We start from the raw sequence: 25,723 nt of genomic DNA, 5'->3' as shown, positions 1-25,723 counted from the left end.
ATTCGGAAAACTTATCCAACAGTCACCCTTAAGGGGAGATGACGGTGTCTGCTCGTCAAATCTTCTCTCTCCAAATTTAAATAATAATGTAATTTTACATCCATCTATTGAAAGTAATAAATACATGCCTACATAAACTGGACCATATGTGGTAACCAAAGTAAATAGAAATAACGTTTCACTAAAATATTTGGAAGGGAGAGAAGTATCGAGTCAGAATTCTTCCAATATTAAGATCTTTGACTGTTCCGATGAGAAACGCGAAGAGCTACTTGTTAATTTTAAATAATGCTTTCAATTTTATGTTTAATGTTTTAAGTTTGTTTAATGTTTCAAAAAATATATATAATTATATATTTTTTTTGTCCGTCCGCGGAAAATGTAACGGATCCCTCTGAATCCGTGACATTGATTGTTACAGTTATCGATCGTGTGTTTTGTTAATACTCCCGATTTAAAAAAAAGAATGACTAGCGTTTGTCTGGATATGAATTTATTAATTTTCTATAGTGTACAACCGTATTCTCAAGCTGTACCGGGTATTCAACCGTTCGTATATTTCCTTAGGTTGTAGTTCTCAGTTAAATAATTTGATTTATAAATAAGATAAATTAAAGTTAAATTTAAATTATAAATATTGCTTAAGGACTGCACATGATTAGACATATTTTTTTAATTCCAATATTTATAAACTTTTAATCAAAATTTAGTTACAGTAACAAATGTGCAAGCTAAAATTTCTTTATCAGTATAGTGCATGCTGATTATATGTAATTATTTATATTTTAAACAGTCTATTTTCCACACAAAGAAATTAATTATTACGAATATTTAACTATTAATATTGCAAATGATGTCGAACAGTGCATAAACGTTGATGGCTGTAATTGCTTCTCTTAATCGGTGCTTGCCATTTATAAGTACGGGCAGTTGAAATTAATAGCAACAAAACAACTGACGATCGAAATTCAGAGAGAAAGTAAAGAAATAGTGCTGTATAAAATAGATATTTTACACATTTTTGGACGAAATAATTTAATATCAACATTTATTTAGGAATTACGGGAGTAAATTTTGAATGTTAAATATGATTCAAGGCAATAATGTTCTTACAGAGATAAATTCTAGTTTGTTCATAGCTCGGCATTAGTTGTTAGGTGTGACGTATGAATATAATTTTTGAAAAACTATAAAAGGTTTATGCGTCGAGACGAGTCCTGCTATCGATTTAAGTTATCAAATTTACATTTTGGACCATTTTATCTATGCAAAATTATTGATTGGAACTTTGATAATGACAGTAGAAGCAATGAAGTAACCTGAGTAGGACTTCGTACGTGAATTTAAGTGTAGACTATGGACTTTTCACCAAGATGAGGATTCATTTTGTAATACTGTAATGTGGTGTTCCGACACCGTTGGATAATCTTTATCAGTCATGGGAATATACTGCAGGCACAACGAGGAAGTTTATTTGGAACTTGAACGGTGGTGGATGGTATAACCGTTTTATGAGGTAATCCCTAATCAATTATTTACTTCACAGGAGTTCGGATAGCTGCAGTGGGAATCCCAGGATGACTGATTAATACGGAAAATTTTGCAGTAGGTTTAAATACAAAGTTTTTTTTAGTTCTTAGTGGTGGCACTAGCGGCACTGAAAATTAAAACTAATCAGTGATAAAGAAATTTCTATAAGCTTTATTTTTCGTGTGTATTTGAACAGTGTGATGATGATGATGATGATTCGTAGCTAATTACCGGTAGCGTAATGCACTTCAGGTTCATAGTGGGAATGTCTTATAGCTGTAATCGCGTAACAAATATAAATTCTCGATTTTCATATTCTAAATTCTTTAGTTGATTATTAAATTTTGTAATTAATGAATGCTAACATACGAAATGAGCTTCGACGGTACCAATCATTCACAGTTGCCTGCCTCAGAAAACCTCTATCTTGTTACCTTACGATTCATGCAATATTTAGAAATGAACCAACTTAAGAAAAACAGATAATATTGTTATTATCATATTGTCTGGTTAGTGGTGCCATGCTGGAAATTGGGATTTATCTATAATCAGCTTCTAATGCAGTAATGAATGATTTTTTTGTTTAAGTCAATGCCTCACGTTCCATATATGTTTTCTTCATGTAAATATATCATTCCTCATTAATTTCTTTTATTGTTGAATAATTATAGTGTTTTCATACTAAGTAATAATTATTCGGAGAAGTAAATAGAGCTGGAAATATTGGTATATTGTATCGCCAATGTCATAAATCCACTGCTCTGCTCCTTCTTAACTCACGATAAATAATTTATTATTAGTAGTAATAATGTATGTGTCATTTAATGTTCGTGTGATGGCATGGCTTTTATAGACTAATATTCGTCAGAATAAGTAATTATAGTGTAATATGACTTTCAACTTAATCATTTCTTTTTGATACTGCAAGACGACCCTGAGGTGTAATATCCCAGTTTCTTAGCAGGCGCTAGCAGGCCCTATTTATATGTATTAGGTCTAAGTAATGGATAAATGAAGATACGAGCTGCTGTGTTGAGGCCAAACTCACTGTCTAGGCAACTGTTATGTATATGCGATGATGGATGTTTCTTTGTTATTTCTGAAACAATAAACATATTGAACAGATTATTTTTCATTTCAATTTAAGCGCAGTTACAAATTTCTCAATGTAATTACCAACCTTCAGTATAAGATTTTTAATGAGAAAGACATAAAGATTTAATTTCACTGATGGAATTGTTGCTTAGGACAAGATCCTGGTAACTTCTGATCAATAAACGAGATTTTGCTTAATGTCAGTACAGTAGATTTCTTTCAAAATAATGAATAGTGTAAAATCAGTTTCTTTTACATTAAAATATAATTTCCATTTTTTAGTCATAATTATTTAATATTTTAATTATTTATTTCTACTTTGGAATAATAATAATAATAATTATCATTATTGCAGTTATTATATTCTGTCGACCGGTAAAAAAAAAGGAGAAAATTTATTGGTCGTAACAGTGGCGACCCTAGCGTCGGATTTGGACTAAGTGAACATATTCCAAAAGTGAAAATAAACTGTACCAAAGATATATAAATATAACTATTAAATTTATAGTAATTTTGGGGATAAGTGAGTAAAGCTGGTAACGTGAATAATATAGGACTTTCTTAACTATGAGACTGAAGTGCATGTCGTAATACGATGAATTGTGGTATGATGAAGAGATTCATTAATTCTGAAGTAAATAATTATGAACCAGACACGAGTCAGTGTTGCAAGAAAAAGAAAGCAAAAGCACTTACGAAGTTTGTTAATTGTTACAAATGTGATAATTGGTATCATGCGCGTTGCGTTAAATTGTTGCAATCGAAAATCGATCAGATTGATCGTGCGGAAATTGAGTGGTTCTGTCCTCAGTGTAGTACGCTGGAGGAAAATGAATATGAGGATTTTGAACAGGCAACAGCGACGTCTGTTGAGTCTTCTGAGGAAGTTGTAGGTGAGACTGGTGATAAGAATACTGAACATAGTGACGAACTAGGAATTATGCATTCGAATGAAAAAGAAACCGTCTCTGTTGAAAGTCAAGAACTAGGTGGACGATTAGAACCGGGATTTGAATCTCTAAGGCAGCTCATATTAAGACTTGATAGTAAAATGACAAATATGAACGATACACTGTCCTCAAAAGTGTCCTCGGAATTAACGTCATTAAAATCCGAAATGAGTACAATGAAAAACGAACTAACAGATAATTTTACGAATAAGTTGTCTTCTGAAATGACTGCTTTAAATGATAAAATTTCTTCACTTACTGTAGATGTGTTCGGTGTTAAATCCGATCTTAAGTCTTTCCAGGAAGAAATAAATGTAAAATTTTTGTCTTTGTCTAAAAGTACTGATAAGAAATTGGATACCTTAACAACTGATATGTCTAATCTTAAGGTAGATGTAGAAACTTTCAAACAGAATGTTAGTTCAGACTTAAATAAAGAGCAGTACGAGAAACAAGTACAGGGTTTGCAAGAGGCAAATGTGAATGTTGTGGCAACTGTTACCGATTTGGAACGCGACGCTACTGCAGGTCAGGAGAAATCCGAAAGTAAATGTCAAGAGCGGAGTACTAGGTTGGAAAAATTAATGCGGGAAAGTTTAAATGAGATAAATATGCGAACCGAAAATTTAGTACAAGATAATGTTAACAAACTTGAACATAAGTTGAGTCAGCTAAATAAAAATTTAATTCACCAAGGAAAGGAACTTAAAGTTAGATACCAAGCTTTAAGTAAAGAAGTTAATTATTTGCGTGGAAAGCAACAACGAACCGTTGTACCCCTTGAGGAAACCGGGCAGGATCGTACTCCGGAGTCGCGAGAGATGATTGAGTTAGTTGCCAGAAATCTTGAGGATAGAACTGAGGTTAATCATGGGGTAAAGCCAGGTATTACTGCAAACGTATGTAGTACAGAATCTGATTGAGAATCTGAAACTGAAATATTAAAGGTAGTGGAATCAGGTAATGAAACTAATAATCTCGAACTTATGCCTAAGGATAGGGAACGGGTAGCAAATACCACTAACGGTACAAGAAAGAAAAAACGTTGTGATTGTCGAGAGAAAAGAAACATACGAAATTCGTCTGAAATCGTAACTTCAGGAAGTGCGCAAAATAGACCAGCTAACATTGAAAAAGTGGATGTTTTATCAGTTGGGAAGGTAATTCAAGTTTTGCCCTCTTGCGGTGCGAGTCAAAATCCGCCTTATTCTCGGGAATTAAAAGATTTCCCCCGATTTAGTGGGAAAATGACCCAAGGGGTGGCCAGAATTTTCCTTGAAGAACTGTTACAGGCATTAGACATATATCATCTTAAGGACAAGGAGAAATTATATATTGCTTCGAAGTGCCTTGAACGATCCGCGAAATCATGGTATCGGAGCGTGATGGGCCAAATTCACAATTTTGATGATTTCGTAGATTTGTTTAGGGATCAATATATATCTCCACAGCTAGAAAGAGCACAAAAGAGGAAATTGTATTCTCTCAGGTATGATAAAAGTAAATTCCCGTCATTAGTGGATTTCGTATGGTTTGTAGTAGAAAACTATCATTCTGTAGTCAGTTCCCCGTGTGAGCAGGAGTTGAAAGAACTTATTTTAGATTGTCTACCCGCGGAGGAAAGAAAAATTTTGAAATTAAGCTCAGTGAACACCATAAAAGAAATAATCTTGCGACTGGCTGATTTAGAATGTGACCCTATGGAGAATATTGAAATATTGGGAGGAAATAAATTTCAAGTAACTAAACGTCCTAACATAAGATATGTTAAAAATGAGAATTTAAAGAAAAGAAAGGCTGTCAATTCTGTGCAAACGGAGCCTATTTCATTTGGTGACAACCACAATAATAGTAATACACCATTCCATAATAGCGATAATTCTCAATACTCTTCTTGGAATAAGAAAATTGGGTATGACAAACGACGCCCGTGGACTAATAGTAATAGGAGAAAGTGGAATGGCGAAATGGCTAGTCGAAATTGGCACGCTGCTCAAAATAATAGAATTCCGATAGAGAATATGCCAGTAACATATTATACGAACTTTCCTCCTCCATCGTTGCCTCCTCCTATTTACACGAATAAAAACATGTTCAATCCCTTTATTCCAATACCTGTTGCTACCTCTAATCAGCAAGTATCTCCAATGCGTATGCCTGTCATTACCACAGTAACTTCGACACTAAACCCTCCTTATTCTGCGGTAGGAATAAGTCCAGTAGAATTAAGTTATTCATCTACTGGCTTTACGAAAAAATCGGACAATCATTCGGAAAACTTATCCAACAGTCACCCTTAAGGGGAGATGACGGTGTCTGCTCGTCAAATCTTCTCTCTCCAAATTTAAATAATAATGTAATTTTACAGCCATCTATTGAAAGTAATAAATACATGCCTACATAAACTGGACCATATGTGATAACCAAAGTAAATAGAAATAACGTTTCACTAAAATATTTGGAAGGGAGAGAAGTATCGAGTCAGAATTCTTCCAATATTAAGATCTTTGACTGTTCCGATGAGAAACGCGAAGAGCTACTTGTTAATTTTAAATAATGCTTTCAATTTTATGTTTAATGTTTTAAGTTTGTTTAATGTTTCAAAAAATATATATAATTATATATTTTTTTTGTCCGTCCGCGGAAAATGTAACGGATCCCTCTGAATCCGTGACATTGATTGTTACAGTTATCGATCGTGTGTTTTGTTAATACTCCCGATTTAAAAAAAAAGAATGACTAGCGTTTGTCTGGATATGAATTTATTAATTTTCTATAGTGTACAACCGTATTCTCAAGCTGTACCGGGTATTCAACCGTTCGTATATTTCCTTAGGTTGTAGTTCTCAGTTAAATAATTTGATTTATAAATAAGATAAATTAAAGTTAAATTTAAATTATAAATATTGCTTAAGGACTGCACATGATTAGACATATTTTTTTAATTCCAATATTTATAAACTTTTAATCAAAATTTAGTTACAGTAACAAATGTGCAAGCTAAAATTTCTTTATCAGTATAGTGCATGCTGATTATATGTAATTATTTATATTTTAAACAGTCTATTTTCCACACAAAGAAATTAATTATTACGAATATTTAACTATTAATATTGCAAATGATGTCGAACAGTGCATAAACGTTGATGGCTGTAATTGCTTCTCTTAATCGGTGCTTGCCATTTATAAGTACGGGCAGTTGAAATTAATAGCAACAAAACAACTGACGATCGAAATTCAGAGAGAAAGTAAAGAAATAGTGCTGTATAAAATAGATATTTTACACATTTTTGGACGAAATAATTTAATATCAACATTTATTTAGGAATTACGGGAGTAAATTTTGAATGTTAAATATGATTCAAGGCAATAATGTTCTTACAGAGATAAATTCTAGTTTGTTCATAGCTCGGCATTAGTTGTTAGGTGTGACGTATGAATATAATTTTTGAAAAACTATAAAAGGTTTATGCGTCGAGACGAGTCCTGCTATCGATTTAAGTTATCAAATTTACATTTTGGACCATCTATGCAAAATTATTGATTGGAACTTTGATAATGACAGTAGAAGCAATGAAGTAACCTGAGTAGGACTTCGTACGTGAATTTACGTGTAGACTATGGACTTTTCACCAAGATGAGGATTCATTTTGTAATACTGTAATGTGGTGTTCCGACACCGTTGGATAATCTTTATCAGTCATGGGAATATACTGCAGGCACAACGAGGAAGTTTATTTGGAACTTGAACGGTGGTGGATGGTATAACCGTTTTATGAGGTAATCCCTAATCAATTATTTACTTCACAGGAGTTCGGATAGCTGCAGTGGGAATCCCAGGATGACTGATTAATACGGAAAATTTTGCAGTAGGTTTAAATACAAAGTTTTTTTAGTTCTTAGTGGTGGCACTAGCGGCACTGAAAATTAAAACTAATCAGTGATAAAGAAATTTCCGGTAAAAAAAGGAGAAAATTTATTGGTCGTAACAACCGTGACTTCTGTAAATAACTTACAAAAAACATTGGTCAGCTTTCAACTGAGAAAAAAACTTGCAATTAAGGCCTAGACAAAACAAGCAAAGGACAATTCAGGAGAGTGTTCGAAAAAAAAATCCAGTTTAAATTTACAGGATGTTTTATGGCAGTAATGTTGTTTGCACTAGTTACATTTCCTCAATTTATTTTAAATTTTCCTGGATAAACTGTGAATAAAGTGTGTTCAGTGGACATTTTTTATAACACTAATCTCTGTTATGAACTCTCTTCAGTCAACGATGAAGAGGAATTCGGATCACAGTCAGGGACTGAGTTTGCTAGAATGAATCGTTTGCAATAATCTAGAAAAAAACATTTAGTGAATCTACAAAGCTTCTGAAATTAATATTAACTGTACCTATGGCGTCAGCAAAAGAGGAAAAGTTTTTTCTACATGAAAAAGAATTGACACTTTCAAGGAATCACCATTGGTTATGCTATCCATCGAAAAGGACATGACAATAAGAATACCAGAGTTCAACCAGCATATATTAGACAGATTTGCTCCAATCAAAGAGAGAAGAATGAACCTACTAATTAATTAATGTGATTAATCGGATAAAATGTTCTGCAATTTTTTATTTTAAAAAAACAGAATTTTATTTAATTTCACATGTCACAAAGCATTTGCATCTGAAGTTATGCTGATTAGTCAGTGAGTCCACTTTTTGTCTTCTGTCTCTTATCGTTCGTACTGCAACACCTGAAACCACAATCCACCGGTCGCCACTGTTATGTATTATCTGTACTATAGTCAATATGAGAAACCTGATTAATTTTTCGCTTCAGTATGAATTTGTCATAAGAGGTAGCGTGGTTATCATATATAATCAGTTTTTAGGTTTATAAAGAAATTCGTTTTCTCCCGACTTCCTCGCATGAGCAGTTACACTCATCATAACATTAGCGAGTTCTATATATTAATCAATGTCTCGTCTCTAAACATTTTTTCCGCCTTCAGCGTTAATAATCTTGTAGGTTGTGCCTGAATTCATAAAAGTTTCAAGTTTGCTACTGAAAATTGAAAAAAATCACTAGAATGAATTCTTAAGAATGGCCTACACACAAATGAACTGCGTCCGCACAGTTTCCAAACACAGGTTTCAACGAAAATTGTGAATGAAAATAAGTAGAAAAGAAATAGTTATTGCATGTTCCTTATCTATTTCCTAAATGGATCTCAGTTTCCTCACGTAATTGACAACATAACGGAGTAATAATGGGATATTCGTACGTCGAACATATAGTCACTTAAATACATAGAAATGCTTTTTACAGAGAATATATATATAAAAAAATAAAAGTGTCCGTGTGCGTGGGTTTTCTCGGGGTTCTCCCGTTTCCTCCCACTTTCTTCATTCCACCCTTTCATTCATCACTCATCATCACCGTTTCCTTTAGCCAGCATAACCGGCATAACCGTGGGACGTGAAACTCAAAGATTTCATTTATCTCCTAACCGGCATAATCGTGGGACGTAAAACTCAAAGATTTCATTTCATTTTCATTTCAAAGATAAAAGTGTTTGCATACATTACTAACTTTTATCAACACATAGATCACCTTGTGTGTCTGAGGCCTCTAATTTCAACTTTATTTTACGCTAAAATGTTTTAGTATAACATATATATGCTTTTATAGATAAATTGAAATGCTTTAATCATTACTTCACTCCTGGAGGATAAAAATGATACAATCTTATTTCATGACGCATATAGGAACCTCAAAGGAAGTGAACTATAAATATAGGAAACAAGAAAAGAAAACAAACAATATTATCATAAGCCTTTATAGTTTAATCAAAACGCTGGTCTTGTAAACCATTAATGAATCAAATTCCATTTTGGTTCATTAACCCATTGATTACCTCAGATAGTTATGGTCGCCGTTTTAAAATTCTTTTGGGATAATATCAGGCATATTTTCTTAAGCATGATGAAATGGTGAATTTATTTATTTAAAAAATGAACTCCTACATATAAAATATAAAACTACATTTGTTCAAATTAATTTCTAATTGCCGAATATTATTTTCCAAACAGTAAATATTAATACTTAAGTACTGGTTTGTTACGTATGCCCAATTCAAATTTTGTGATATTAATACTGTTTAAAGAAAAAGTAATGTTTGGCCCCAAGAGAAATACCAAACGATTGAATTTATTCAACTTAACAAAGAGCCTACCCGGTTTGCCACAAGGACTAGAATGTGTCACGTGATCAGATCAAATGTCACGTTCCATCCTAAATCGAGTCTGGAGATTCCAAATCCAGATATGAAATATTTCAAGGCACGTAACTTCCGCGTGACGCACCCCGGGTCATTCCAAGAAGATGGATATACTTTATCATCATTATTATTGATTTTACTCAAACAATTTGACTTTTGACAACCTTCTATCCATATTTACCTCACGTGTTATGCATCGTTTTTAAGGCATTTCTTATTTTCTTGCAATAACTTTTCAATTAGCCACCTCCTTATTATAGTTTCGAGAAATGTTGACTAATTCATACTTTCATCGATTATCCATTGATTTTATTGTTAATGTTTCGTGCTTTTTGACTATGTTTCATAAAATTTGAGTACAATTTGCTTTCAGAATATAGAAACTACGTAGCCTCCTCTACATTTGAGCTGAGTTTGAGCCATTACCTTCTTTTGGCTTTTAAGATAAATGGAGGAATTATTTGTTTTACCTTGATTTTAAATTGACATTAATGTTAATGTTTTATACCTTTTTTGATTATGCTCCATCAATTTTAGAACAATTTGCTTTTGGAATATAGAATGTACACAGCTAAATTTCAGCCATCTCTCCCCAAAGTCTGTTCGCATCATTGCAATCGGATAGGCCCTTTACATCAGCATGTGTAATGCATAATTTTTCTTTATTATTTTTTGTAATAATACAACTTGGGGATATATTTAATCACGCCAAATTCAGGGTGTTTGAAAAAGAATTCCCTTTTTTTAAGTATAAATTTAATTGGGAAATGAATGAAAACTTACATCAATGTGTACATATCATGAAAGAGAGTTTTTTTTTCATGTTCGTAGATTTCATTGTGGCCCTGCACACGTCGAGACGTTATTCCACTTCTCGCCACGTATTCACCAACATTTCAGCGGTGACTGTCCCAACCGCAGCGATGACTCTTTCCCGTAAATAACGATTAACTGTTCGACTGACATGAAATGTAGCCTCATTAGAAAAGAGAATCTTTTTCTTAAAAAATTAACATCATCATCAATTCTGTGTAGAAAGTCAGCAGCAAACTCATACCTTTCGATTTTATCAGTAGCTTAATTTCATGTAACAGTTGCAATTTGTAGGCACACGCAACTTAAATCCTTTACGCTCAACATCATACACAGTACCTTTAGGCACTCCTAATTGTAGACTAGTTCTGGCCAATGACTTCTTCGGGCTCCGAACACAAGAAACACGGATCTGTTCAACAACATCTTCAGAAGTTCTCGGTCTACCTGCTGATTTTCCTTTTAAAACACTACAGGTTTCCTTGAAATACTTTAGCCAATAACGGATAGATTTTGCTGTAGGTGGATTACCACCATACTGACGTCTAAAATTAGGTTGCACTGGTATAACTGACTCAGTTTTCACAAGCCAAATAACGCACTGCGCTTTCTGTTGCGGAGTACACATTGTTGCTGAGTTGCTCTGCACTGCACGCCTGAGGAAACAGAGGAAACAGAGAGAAAAAACAGCACTGGTGCCGTCTTAAGGTCCAGTAGACCCGCCAACTGCAGGGGAACCAAATTTGGAAAGTCGATGAATCAAACACCACAAACTAGAATAGTGTATGTCATTTTGTACAGATTCTAGAACACATTGAAACTAGGGACTTCGTTTTCAAACACCCTGTACTGAACTATACCTCAAAGTCACAGGCTATAATTTTATCTGTAATCTTTGCTGAATGTAGTGTGCACTTATTTGACTCTCTTCTTTGACTCCCTCCCATAATCCATAATCCTTGGGATTAAAATCAGTCAGGAATAAGCGGTGAATATATATATCTCCCTAATGTGGATGTATTGCTCACTCCTTCTAAAGATTAGAAAAAGTGATTCACAATGTACTTCGTAAAAGTATTAGGTTTTCATAAAATACAGTACTTCTTTTGAGACCTCAAAACCTTTTCCACTACTTGTACTTAAATCTCACCTTCATCTTCTATAATAGCCTTCATGAAAAAAGTCAATTTTGACACAATAGCCTATGGGTTAATTGACGATTTCGCATACCTAGATTGCATCAAATCAATCAAATATACGGAACTACTTAACTCCTCCAACATGATTAAAGGTGATACATAACCAGTTTTGTATAAAAATTGATTTTAGTCGAATATGGCGTATGTTTTCTAAAGGTTGCCAATCATCTTAATTGATTGGAGCTAAATGAACCAATAATGAGAGACCGTGAATTCTCCCCAAGTTTATATATCATATTTTCAGTGAATATATCTAAAAGCCACTGATTTTTATGGATGATAGTGTGTGTTTTGTCGGAGATTAGGAACTAATCCTGTAACTTTTGTTTCTAATTAGAGACTGGGAAGACGACGGGTGGTTTGCTTCAACAATAGACAGTATGATCAGTAATACAGTACACTGTTGTTCTTGCTATAAATAGAAACGTACAATTCAAGCCAGTGATGCGCGCCCAACGTTCCGAAATCGATTGTCTACGGTTTACGTGTAGGCAACGCGTAGACAATATAAATATAATTTACAATCGTTGTCGGATGCTTTTGTAATAAAAGATTTACTATTCTTCATTCGTCAGATGCTTACGAACTGTAAACTGAATTTTACATACCGTCGCATGAGAACCAGATCAACGTAACTCCATTTTCATAGGTTTACAGGCGAAAGGACCAAAATTATTATTTTCTTAAAAAGGTTTGCTTTTAATAAGATGGTAATTGAGCTACATTACAAGATATGATCAACAAGGAGAACAGATGGCGTTATGTTACATTTACACAAAGTGGGGCTTTCAAAATTATGTCTAAACATGCAGAAAACTAAAAATGCAATTTTGGAGTTACGTCCCTCTGGTTCTCATGCGACGATACTATCAGTAACATTTATCATGACTTTTCGTACAGAATATCTGCCTCGTCTGCATAGAAATGGCATAAATCAAGTTCTTTTGTATTCCGATCAAGACATCCTGTATATCTGATTCTATTCACATATTTCTGCAACTAATTTAGGTAACCACCAGCTGAGCATACGGTGAAGTCACCATTTGCTATTCCTATAGATTTCTGGGGTTGGTCTTCTGAGAAGAGAATTTTTCTAAAATTTTGTCACTATTTTCCCCGGCTTGTAGAAACACATATAAAGAATACTTACTTAGTCTTTGTCTGTATGTGCAAAGCTTGTAAAGAGAAAACGGCAGAGGGGTCCAATTAAAGCACTTTATAAGTAGAACCTTCTATAATGGAAGTTGTGCAGGGCTATTGTTAAAACATGGAAGTCACACTGAGTTCAACAGATAGTGGCACGAAGGCTAGTTTTACGCAATGCAACTTCCTGTAGGTGTATACCTTCCAATTTGTTGTTTTTATTTCAGTCATAACAGAAACAAAACATGTACAGTTTGTATTGTCTATATAGCTCTACACAAAAGTGTAGACATATACTTTGTAAAAACAACAGCATTTAGTACACGTAAACATAAAGTAAGAATAGGGCATATCATTACTTTAAAGACTGAGAGTTTATCATGAACAGTTATGCGAGTTTTGCTTGTTGAAAGCAAATTTACTTACAAAATACTTTAAAGCTTATAAAAATAAAACAAACCTTTTATGTAGTTCAAAATTATTTTATTTTATTATAAAAACAGGTTTTGATTAATACCCTTTAGTTAAACAAAACAAAGAAGTTCATTAATTTACTACAGAAAAGTTCGTTTAGGTTGTTTGTCAGCTAAACAAAAGATTCGGTGGAAAAGAAACAACTACAAAAATTAAGATCACACCAAGAGATCACCTGATGGAAGAATGGGGGAATTCTATTGGATAAAGAGCAAAACTAGAAGTGTTCTGCAAGATATAAAATCCAGAAAACCACAGGCATTCGAAGAAAGCTAACTGGAAATGTCAACAAAGAACCCAAAGAAAGCGTTGAGGGAAGCATGTAAGTTGGAAAAATGGGTAAAGTATCAAAAGAAAGAGTAACGGCAATGGTAGAAGCTGAAAAGAAAATATCTAAGATGATTTTAAAAAGTGTAAATATAATTTTTGAAACAGATATGAGTCATGGAAATCGTGTTATTAGCTTTGCAGTGAATATCAGGCGAACACTTAAAGGAAAGCCATGGATGAAATATACGGAATAAATAATATAGAATGTAGGAAAAAATACAGTGTTTGGAAATGAAAAGTGTGGCTGAGGGCAGGATATAATGGAAAATTGAGTCAAACCAATCCATACATTGTTTATCCTAGAAATGGAAATCTCAACTATTTAACAGACACGCAACCGGCGTTGGACTATAGGTTAGCGTGCAACATTGTACTTCAGGTGCATGTTTCCCGAGAAGAGAGCACAAAAATCTTCACAATCCTTCACCTCCAGAAATTATCCGTCTGTTTTAGCCTCAAGGGTATACATAACATGGAAACAAGCTAAAAGAAGTACATTTCGTTTGTTTGTTTTTTTTATTTATTTTTACTTGATAGAATGTAAACTAATATTGCACCTTTTTCGGAACATGCCATGGAAATTCAATGGCTGATATGGAGCTAAGAGCTGACGAGAGGTAGTCAATACTTGCACAAGTTGCTCCAGGTACCTCTTTTCTAACGCATGGGCGAAACTCAGAGCCGCACTTGAATCAAAGAAAAGCGTGAAAAATCTCTCGCGCTCACCTTAGATCGAATTAGGGTCACCCAGGTGCCAGGAAGACGCCTTACCAACTAGGCCTATCAATTTTACTTGATAGAAAGGCAAAATGGAGTACTTTGAAGAAAACTTTTGTTGAAAAAGTGACATTAGAGTTGAACATTCTTATTTGTATAACACCAAAGTTATTGCTGAACAACCAAAAAAGAAAACAAAGTCAAATATAAACCATCAAGGCACTAAATTAACCACGAATCTAATTTTAATTCTACAGCAAAATGTTCACCTGCAACAACTACAACAGCTTTAATATATAGAAAGCCAACAGTCACTAAACTACTTTCAAAAACACAATATAATATACATCCTGCAAAACACTGTACAGTTATTATTTCCTACACTTAGAACTATATTTATGAAATACTTCAATTACAAATGCCATTATACTCAAAGATAATCCGAAAATAAGCAATGCAAAACCACCCATCAAATCCTTAATAGAAATTATTATAACATCATTATCTTTAGCACTGAAAGCTAACTGTCGTTTTGTCCATACATCAAGTAACGTATCAGTTTTCCATTTTTCACGTAATCCATATTCCACACAACCTTGAATCACTTGACTAAAAGAATTCACGTAAGGAGAATTTGGTCGCAGCAAATAAATAGTAGGAACTGAAACAACAATCTGCTGGACTTTATGAATCAACGGTTTACCTTGAGAATCAAAAAGTGAGTGTAAATACACTATATAATCAACAACACCGGATCCTCCAAATATTCCCCAATTTTTCGATCCAGCCAAATCTACTAACGATTTTAGTAGAGTTGTTAGAGAAGTAAAATCCTTCCACTTGTCGAGAATCTGTTTCATTATGATCAGTAGGGTCAGAGAAAAATCGTCGATGGCTAACATAGCCGCCAAACGGAATGCCTGAATCTAGGAGATCGTTCATAGTGTTAATTAACTTATATTTTATTGGTTTTGTAACAAATCTAAAAAGCGAAGCCTGGTAGCTGTAATTCAAAATGAAAGAACCCAGAACCCAGATTAAAAATACCACTCTAACCAAAGGTATATGAGGTGGCTCTGGGACAGATACCCCTAAAAGTATGGAGAAGTTATACATGAAAGGAGATCGGAATATTAAACAGTTTCTATTCTTAATAAGTGATCTCATTAATTTCGTAGATATAATAACGAGACTATATAAGAATAAAATTACAATCCAGCAATATAAGTGGAAAGGGAAAATTATACTCATCCATTTAGGATATGTGGAGGGTTGGCGAACAGCCCATACCATTCGATAGAAATCTCCACTCAGTATTGGGTGAAAATGTACAAAATAATTCAATTTTGGTGTCCTACCTACAAAGCTTCCTTCTAATTCTCCTGATATTATTCTTGCGAAATCACCGCTAGATGTACCATTAGTAAAGAGTCTACCATGATCTTTCGCGTTAATTCTTTTCAAAAACTTCAAAGTAAAATTCATCCTCTTCGCAATTGTATATAGTGTTTTTGGAGTTGGGCCCTTAGCAATAACACCACCATCTATTCTCTTTTCTAATATGGAATCAGGAGGTAAAAAAAGCGTTGTAGCACTCAATTCACACGAATGAAAGTTTTCAAATTTATTCGGAAATAAGTCACTTTCTTTGATCATAAGTCCCTTATGCCATTGATCGATGAGTGTTAGTCTACCAGCTGACTTACAATGATCATTTGAGAATGGAAAGTACGTGTATATGTCGATGATATTCAGCAACTTTATATTTCCCATTGTTATTACAATCACATTGAATATATTTTCCTGAAACGCACTGCGAAAAATATTTTCTGTCTTAGTTGTTATTTTATACAGTGTAGAAAGAACAACAATGAATTTACTTGTTGGACTTAAATAAAATAATTTCATCTTGTGAATCGTTTTCAAAAATTCAACATCATTTTCCAAGAAAAATAAATAAACTGTTGAATCTTCGGACCATTCTAATACAGAAACCTTGAGTTTTGATGCATTTAGTACATCTGGTAAGTTGTTGTTAACAATTACAAATGCACCGTTGTAACTTGGTGGCAACACATCCAATCCAATATTCGTATTATCTGCAAACACTGTTACAGCTCGTGTGTTTTTGTCATATATGGATAGAATGTATGAAAGGCAACCAAATAATTCACTGTTGTGTTGGTTTCTTGGTAATTTTTGTACCAGAGTTTCTCCCGCTTTTGTTGTGTTAGCCAATAAAAAAATTATAACAACCACCATGTAATGTGTCCTCATTTTGTCGTCAAGATTGCCTAAAAGAAATAAGAATAATATTGTTAGAGTGAAAGTTTGTATTCTTTATATTACTTATCCATGTTTGATTTGATCATTGGGCTTTCAGAAAGAAACAATATACTATACATTACCAAAGTTCTCAGGAAGATAAACGTAAATCTATACGAAAAGAATATGAAAAATTAACACAGTCTTTTACATTATAATACGAGAGCTATATACAGAAACATGTCTTGAATCTTAGCTCTGAAAGGAGCTCCAGATAGAAATTGTAATGTTTAAATATGACCAGAATGACAAAACATGGACTTGATTCCCTTGTGTAATGAATGCAGGAGTTATAAAATCACTGCAAAACGGGAGGGAAAGTGAGTAGACTTCGGAAGTGTATTTAACTCTTAATTAATATCATCATTAATACGAATAATTATAACAAGTAGTGATAGTATTTTAACGGTTAGTGGAATTAATTTTACTGATTCTTTAACTGAAACAAGCATTGATTTTTGTTTCACCTTATAACTACAACATGGTAACTATGAGAACAAAATGAAGAAAGATTTACTACCTCCGGTTTTCATAACAGAAACTATGGACAGGAAAAGTTTGGTAAGGTTATATACTTCAGTATCAGTTTGTATTCAAAGATGGCGTAGTTATGGTATCGCATCAATGTTCAGGTTTACAAAAACAGTTTTTTTTTTGATTTTCTCAAAAACTACACCTGAAGATCTATACTCACTCATATATAACTTGTTCAGTTGATCTCCGTGTGCGTGGGTTTCCTCGGGGTCTTCCGTTTCCGCCCACTTTCTTCATTCCTCCATTTCATTCATTACTCATCATCACCGTCTCCTTTACCCACACCGGCATAAGCGTGGGACGTAAAACTCAAAGATTTCATCTCATTTTTTGTTCAGTTGATTGAAATCTATTGATTGCCTCATCTTTGGACATTTAAAAATTATTTGACCTAAGGAAGGATTGAGAAAACATTTAACACTCTCACTTCTGCGCTGATGTGGTTATGCAATTTACAGCTTCCTATAATTTAGTGCATATATTATACAGTATGCAAGGTTTACTTAAATCTGTGGTTGAGCTACCCCGTGGCTAAGCTTTTAGCGTACGCGCCTTTGGCGTGGGAGACCCGGGTTCGATTCCCGGCGGGAGCTCATGTGGTTCGGATTCCACGTTAATCAGTAGGTCCACGTCTCATATAGCCTCGCTGCTGAACGGGACACTAGACTAAAATCAAGTCAAGTTAACTTTGTGGTTGAATTTGGGTATACAGGACATCGGAACTTTCACCAATCATCTCATGGAGTTCAGAAACTATGAATTTGAGACAAATATCTATTGTTCTCAATCATTTTGTATCCACTCTCCACTACAGTACTCTCTTCCAGACTGTAATATGTGTAAGAAGTTTGGATAAAATTGCTTTCGGTGTTCTAGAGTTATGCTTTAACATGGACTTCCCACATATACATCAATTTTTATATATGATGAATGTCGAAAAAGAACTGATATTTAAAGAAACCAATAAAATGATAGGAGAGGAAATTTTCTTCTTGTTGATATATAAGTACATACAACAGTTATTTTTGTTTATGTAGTCACCATGAACCTCAAGACATTTCTGGTATCGTGGCTCCAGTTTCAATTTTACCCTCTCTGTAAATTGCTGGCATTTCAGATTGCTTGCAATGTAGAACTGATGTCTTGAGGACTTTTCTGTAACTTAAACGTTTCGATGCAAGCCACTTTTTCAGATGAATAAAAAAAATAAATCAATGAAGCAATGACAGGGCTTAAGGGAGATGATTGAACTCTTCTCGTCGAAATCTTAGAATTATCTTAACAGTATGAGCAACTGTGGTGGCCGGTTGCTGTCATGGATCAAAAGAATTACCGAACGTAGCAATTCTCTGCACCAATTTTGAATGATATGTCGCTGATAATTTAGTATTTGGTAATACATATCTGCTGCAATTATGCGTTCTGGTTCCAATGACTTTTACAAAAATAACCGGTTTTTATGTCCTAAGACAAGTTTGGCATGATTTTGTGAACTGATGGCGTCGGTTTGAATTTATTCGCATCGGAGGACCACAATTGCATTGAATGCTGCTTGGACTAACCAGTAGCGTACGATATCAAGGTTTCATCTCCCATTAATTCGTGAGTAAAAAGATGTCTTATTCCCAGTGGGCTAAAAAGCCACGTACGACTGTCATTCTTAAGAAGAAGAGAAAAGTTTCCTCTCTTGCGAGTCTTGAAAAAAGGATTAAGAAGGTTCCTACAAAGAACATGATAACATATGTGGTGAAAGACTTGAGTTGATTTTGAGTTTAACGTCCCGTTCAGCAGCGAGGCTATATGAGACGTGGACCTACTGATTAACGTGGAGACCGAACCACAGGATGTGTGGTGAAAGAATAAAGTAAGCGAGTCGAAAGAGACTACAATTGATAAACATTATTAAAACGGATGATCGTTTATGCTGGTTAAGAACACTTCTATTATAGAAACTTTACTGCTTTTAAGCAAATAACATGCATGCGATTCCAGAATACCATTGAAAAAATAAAGATTTGAGGCTCTCATTAAAATATCATGCAATCAAATTTCCTGAAGGTTTCTTTTTTCTTTTCTGTTTTTGGTACGAAAAGTATTATCGAAAGCGGAGGAATTGAACTGATTCACCTAAATCGTTTTTCACAGTCTTTTGCACCCTTCAAAAACAAACCGCGTAACTCGATGTTGTATCACTGCGCGCACGACTATTTGCTGATTGGTGAAGAGGAAATTTTTTCGTCTCTTTCCCGCAATATTTCTGCTGCAGCATGTGCATGTATTTCTGCCACTGCGATGTGCATTACTCGTCTCACTCTCACACCATCGCTGTGATATGGGGCAAAATATCAAGTACTATATAATCCCCTTCACCTTTAAGAGCAACTGGACATTGTTATTTCTCTCCAAATTATAATTACAGATGAAACTATAATGCGTTGTCAAATTATCAATTGAACGATCAAGATCTGGTATATAACTGCAACCACATTTATCATTATGGGAGATTATTTCTTCTTCATCTATTACCTAAATCATTACGCATATCCAGAAAATAGATGGTACTTTTTCCCCTTAAGTTCAATTTATTGATGTGCTTTCTTATATTGTATAGCATGCGAACATACAAGTAGTAACTACAGTAGCCTACTTCTAAGTAAATAAATAAATAAATAACGTGTATCTACTATTCTATGAGAACGTGAAAATTAGCTACTTAAGGCCATAATTTTCTTCAAGTCAACTGAACAACGTTGATAACGTTTGATAAACTAAAAGTTCTTACTATGCCTTAACAATACATTAATTAGTATAATACTGCATTTGTTGTGTACTATTTTCTTATGGAAGAATCCACTGTTATTAGTTCATTTTCAGTGTTGCAACTCATAGTTGTTTTTTCTGTTTTTCACAAAGAATTCCTTTCAAACAGTTGTCATTTCATGAAAATGGCCTAGGAGAAAGAAAAAGAGAAATCAAGCGTACTCGCTGTTCTTATTGAAGATATTAAGTTCCTTACAGTATTTCAGATCATTGTTTGGCCTTTCATAATAGATGAGGAAATAGACAATTAAAAAAAGAAGAGAGAGAGAGTGGGGAGACAGAAGTTAAAAAGGATAAAATCTGTTTTACTGTTTCATTACGAAGTAATATGAGGTTAATTTTTCAGTTATAATTCGTTTATCGCCTTTTTAAAATAAGATCAGAATAAATGACCATTTAAGAGATGCAAAAACCGAATATTGACAATATGTACAAAGGAATCACAATATGTACAAAGGAATCCTCAACATTTAAGAATTTTATAATATTGGACAGGAAGGTTAGTAACTTCTGAGTCTTATTTCGCCCTCTCTCTCTCTGGCTGCAGCGAAATTAAGAGGAGGTACTATATGCATGTTAAGTCTTTATTCCTATGTAGAATCCACAACGTTTCTTGGAATTTGATGAATAAGATGTCCATAGTCTCTTCATAATCTCATGATATATTTGTTTAAGGTGTAACTTTTCTGTTAGATATCAAACGAAAGGATAAGTCGCGAGGATGCAAAACATATTTTATAGGTATTTTATTACATATAAGAAAGAAAATAAATTAAATTCTCTATTCAATAATTAAGTAAACTCTGTAGTTTTCAAGTTCTTGAAGAATGAACAATTGCTTGTTCCAAGCACTCGCTCGCCTGTAATGGAAACGTAAAAGGAGCTCAATTTGAAATGAAATGAAATGAAATATTTTGAGTTTTACGTCCCACGCTTATGCCGGATAGGCTGAAGGAAACGGTGATGATGAAAAATGAATAAAATGGTGGAATAAAGAAAGTGGGAGGAAACTGAAGAACCCCGAGGAAACCCACGCACACGGTGTTTGTCCACCACAAAGTTCACATGGCGGGAACTGGAGTCGAACCAGGGACCCCATGCGTCAGAGGTGAAAGCTCTAAATTGAGCCACGACTGCCCTCCAAGAGCTCAATTTTGAATAGAAGTGGTGAGTACAACTGCACATGTTTCTAGGTTCGATAATTAACTCCGAATTATATGATTCGAGTACTCGCCAGACTCGGGCGGGAGACTTGCGTTCGATTTCAGGAGGGAGTTCATGTAGTTCGGATCGCTCGTTAGGCTGTAGGTCCACATCTCATAGAGCCTTGCTGTTGAAGGAAACGATAAACTTCAATACATTCATCCAATCATAGATCTGCTAGTATGGCCACAAAGTCACCATGTAATAGTGTCTCTGAATCCTAACATTTTAGATAGATTCTCAGCTAGAGAAGACGTTAGGAGTGGGAATAGTAAGTTTTAGTTGTAATTTACACTGCCAGAAGGAATTCAACGTTCTGCCCTTCTTTCTCCTGGTGCGTGTCTGCGTTTACATAGTAGTTCAAAGATTCAGGAGAGCAGTGCGTACGCCACTGCAAACGAGAGAAAATGGTTCCTGATTCTCCTATCACAAGCCCATGCCATTTCATTTTTAATCTCATTGTTTTTCCCCATTCAGTTTGTTTATTTCGTAGCACAAAATTATATATAACATTTTTTGAATAATTAGTTGGCAACATTTCTGCACTGCAGTATGCATTGTTTACAAAGGGTGCAAAGCTTCGTGAAAATCAGAATAAGTAGGTCGTAAATTACCTTGACTTCAGCTTTGGTCCAAATTAGCAGATGGGTAATTAGAGTTCAAGAGGAGGACGACTTTTCACAAAACTGTGTTAGCTCCTTTAAGAAGTCAACGTAAACTATAGAGAGTTAAAACCAAAACTAACATTAAAGACAGACTTACCGTCTACAGTCAACAGGAAATTTCACAATAATACTGCTCAGTGCACACAATTTGTCACCAATAGTTACTGAAATTTATTCTAGGCAGAACGAAAAATAAATATTAATAATAAATGAGGTTAGATGAGATAAGTGCTGTGCATGATAAACATTTCGTGAATAGTTTATAACGATTCAAGTATATTACGTTCTAATAGCGTATAGAACCGCAAGATAAGTATCAGTACCTTTGATATGTTCTGAAATAGGAAAAAATGTATTATCACAAATAGAAATAAAATGCATTATTACAAATATATAATATTCATTTCTTTACGAATTTTTGATGACTCAGATAACAAAGGGGCATATATTTCGAATAACAAGGGTCTATTTCGAATATAGTTATATTTCAAGTATTTTCTTTCTTATATTAAAGACTGCATTTTACGTTATCTTTTAATTTCTTATTCAGTCAATAAATTGTTGGTAGCGGGTTTGGTTCATTAGGCACTGCATCTTACCCAGCCCCTAGTACTCCAAAGGATAGAAGTATACGGAAGTTCCGAAAATGAAGCTCACCATTAGTGTGGTAAGAAAGTGTGTCCAACTTCCTACTTAGTCATTTAATCGTTTGATGATTAAAATTATACTACATTATTTTAAAAGAAAATTAGAGGAAGAATTATAAGCGTAACGTGATCAAAGAATTTTAACAAATGAATTTTGTTTCACAGTCGTAAAACTACGGTAGACTTCCAAACGAATTGAATATTAAATTGGTTATTAAATTGAATATTAAATATCGAATATTCTATACGAATTGAATATTAAAAATAAATCTATACCACTTCCGGTCTTAGTAGAGAGACAGAAGAGAATCTTTTCTGAAGACACTAAATCGTTCCCAAAAGTCCGCTCCTTATTAATTATTTCGTTTTTATTCTCTAGCTATCTACCTTAAAACTGCATGCAGTAGATTCCTAGCACTTTCGGTATTAATACAGACCTAATGCAAGAGATTGAAGCTATTCTTGGCACGCTGATTTACAATATATATATATATCACATACCATTTTCGTTTATGAAGATGAATATTGGAACTTGAAGTATTAGTAAATTTGGAACACTTTCACATTCAATAGAGTGTTGTGGATGGTCATAATAAGTTCTCCTGAAATGTATAAATCGGTTAGAAGAAAACATATGTCGCTATCTGTTACCGTTTTAGCTATATGAAATAGCCAACTACTGATATTTCAAATTTAATTTGACTAAAAGGATGACGGAAGAGCTGAAACATATTCTTCGAATGCTGAGTGGATTGCAGAAAAATGTTTTCCAATATCTTTTAGAGCTTTAGCTCCGTGGAAATCAGTACTGAAAGCGGAAGTACTAGTAAAATATCAATTTTAGCCGATTTTTGTGTTAAGTGTGCTAGTCATATGATCTCTTGAGACGCTGAATCGATTGCAATAAATCACTTTCCCTTTTCTAGTACCGTCTTTTTCTACTATTTCGGTAAACGTTGAAACAGAAAATGGTTGATTTCTACCACTTTAGGTATTATCTAAAGGGTAACGGAGAAGGTGAAACGTATTCTTGGGACAGTGAAATGACTACCAGAAACCGTTTTTGGATAACTTTAACCATTTTTGTTTTATGGAAAGCAATATAGAAACCGTAATTATTAATTATAAAGATAACTAAGAAAGTTATGTCACTCTTTGTGAAGGTCTATATTCTATCGGCCTCACACCATGAGTTGAATGCAAATGGAGATAAGGCGAAAGTCAGTTGTTGGTGTGGGTATCCAACATACCTGGTTGTGGCAGTTCAGTTACACCGCGAACTTCCGCAAGGACAGAGTGAACATGGGACCTCCACAGAGCGTCATAAGAGCGTATATGCTGTACGAGTTCAAACTCGGGTCAAACGCTGAGAGTATCGTCACTATGTGGACAGTATAGAGGTGGCTCAGCAAGTTCAAGGACGGTGACGAAATACTCGAAGATGCACCACGTCTGGAAAACCAACACATGTAGAAAATGAAGATCATCAGGCAGCAATTGACGCGAGCAATAGCCATACATGTGAGGAACTGGGACTGTAATTCAGTGTGAGTGGAGAAATCATTCGACAGCACCTCCATCAACTTGGTAAGTACTACAAGTTGGGTCGATGGATCCCACATGATTTTACTCCGGGCCAGAAGGCAACGCGAGCAGACAACTGTGTTTCTTTGCTGTTTCGTCTGAGGAAAGAGCCATTCTGGACAGGGTGTTAACATGTGATAAGAAGTGGGTCCTGTACGAAGCTCCATGGTGCCGTCATCATTGGTTAGCATCTCACGAACCGGTTCTAAATTAGCCGAAACCAGCACTACACCAGAAGAAGGTCCTCCTATGTTTGTTAGACTGCTCGCTGTATCGTGATCAGGAACTGCTACTAGGTGCTCAGGACATCAATGCAACTGTATACTGTCAGCAGTTGAGCCCTGTTCAAGAAAAACTCAAAACTCTTGATCCAACACTTCTGAATTGCAAAGTGGTCCTCCTATTACAGGACAACGATAAGCCCCGCGTGGTTATGATGACCCGGGACACCATTCTACACTGAGAAAAAAAATGTAGGTGGCATACTTAAAAACGTAGGTTACATTCGTAATTCCTGTAGTTTCTGGACTTAACGTACAACCGTATATAACATCCTGCAGCAAACGTATAGCTGAAAAAGTATGTATTATACGTACTGTCTGCACAAGTGCAATGACGTCATTCGTGTGACGTTATCTGCAGTAACAAGTATATACGGAGGTAATATCTAGCTTTGTGACGTCAGGGTCGTATGTAGCATGTGGGTTAATAATGACGACATACACTGACTATCAGGACGGAGCATGATTTCAAGAAGTATGCAATATACGTTCTGTACGTATGTTTCTTGCGTTCAACCCCGAGACAGCATCTATATTGTACTTGTGCCCCATACGTACGACTAGATACAGTATACGTATTGTACGTATGTATTATACAGATTTTCCTTATGTCGCACACAGCTTGTCCAGATACAGCATACAGAATATCCGTATGCACCATACAGAGTGCATATATGTAGCTTACAGACTGTCTGCATGCAGCATATAGATTATACGTATGTCGCGTACAGGTTGGCCATATGTAATGTATAGATTGGATGTATATAGCTAATAGGTTGTCCATATGAAATATACAGATTTTACCTGTATCGAATACGTATTGCCTTCTTGTAATGTATGGATCGGACATATGCAGGATCTAGAGTGTACGTATAGTGCACCATTATTAAAGTGCTGCAACATACTGCAAAGTGCATGATACATTCTTACTGTAATGTTGTCAAATATTGTTTTACTCTGTATGAAAACAAAAATAGCTTAAAATATGGTTGATCTCCTTTGTGCCAATAATAATAAAATTAACAATACTACACTTTTCAAATCTTAGTTTGGAGCAGTGAAACTGTCCAAAGAAATGTATTTACCTGCAGGGTGTCCTATAAGTTTGGGCTTCCTGCTAATTCGTTGGAAAGCTACTGCAAAGTC

This window comes from Thermobia domestica, chromosome 14 (assembly GCF_964235325.1).
Source record: "Thermobia domestica chromosome 14, izTheDome1.hap1.1, whole genome shotgun sequence".
Taxonomy (NCBI): domain Eukaryota; kingdom Metazoa; phylum Arthropoda; class Insecta; order Zygentoma; family Lepismatidae; genus Thermobia; species Thermobia domestica.
Note: the sequence above shows the minus strand (reverse complement) of the source record.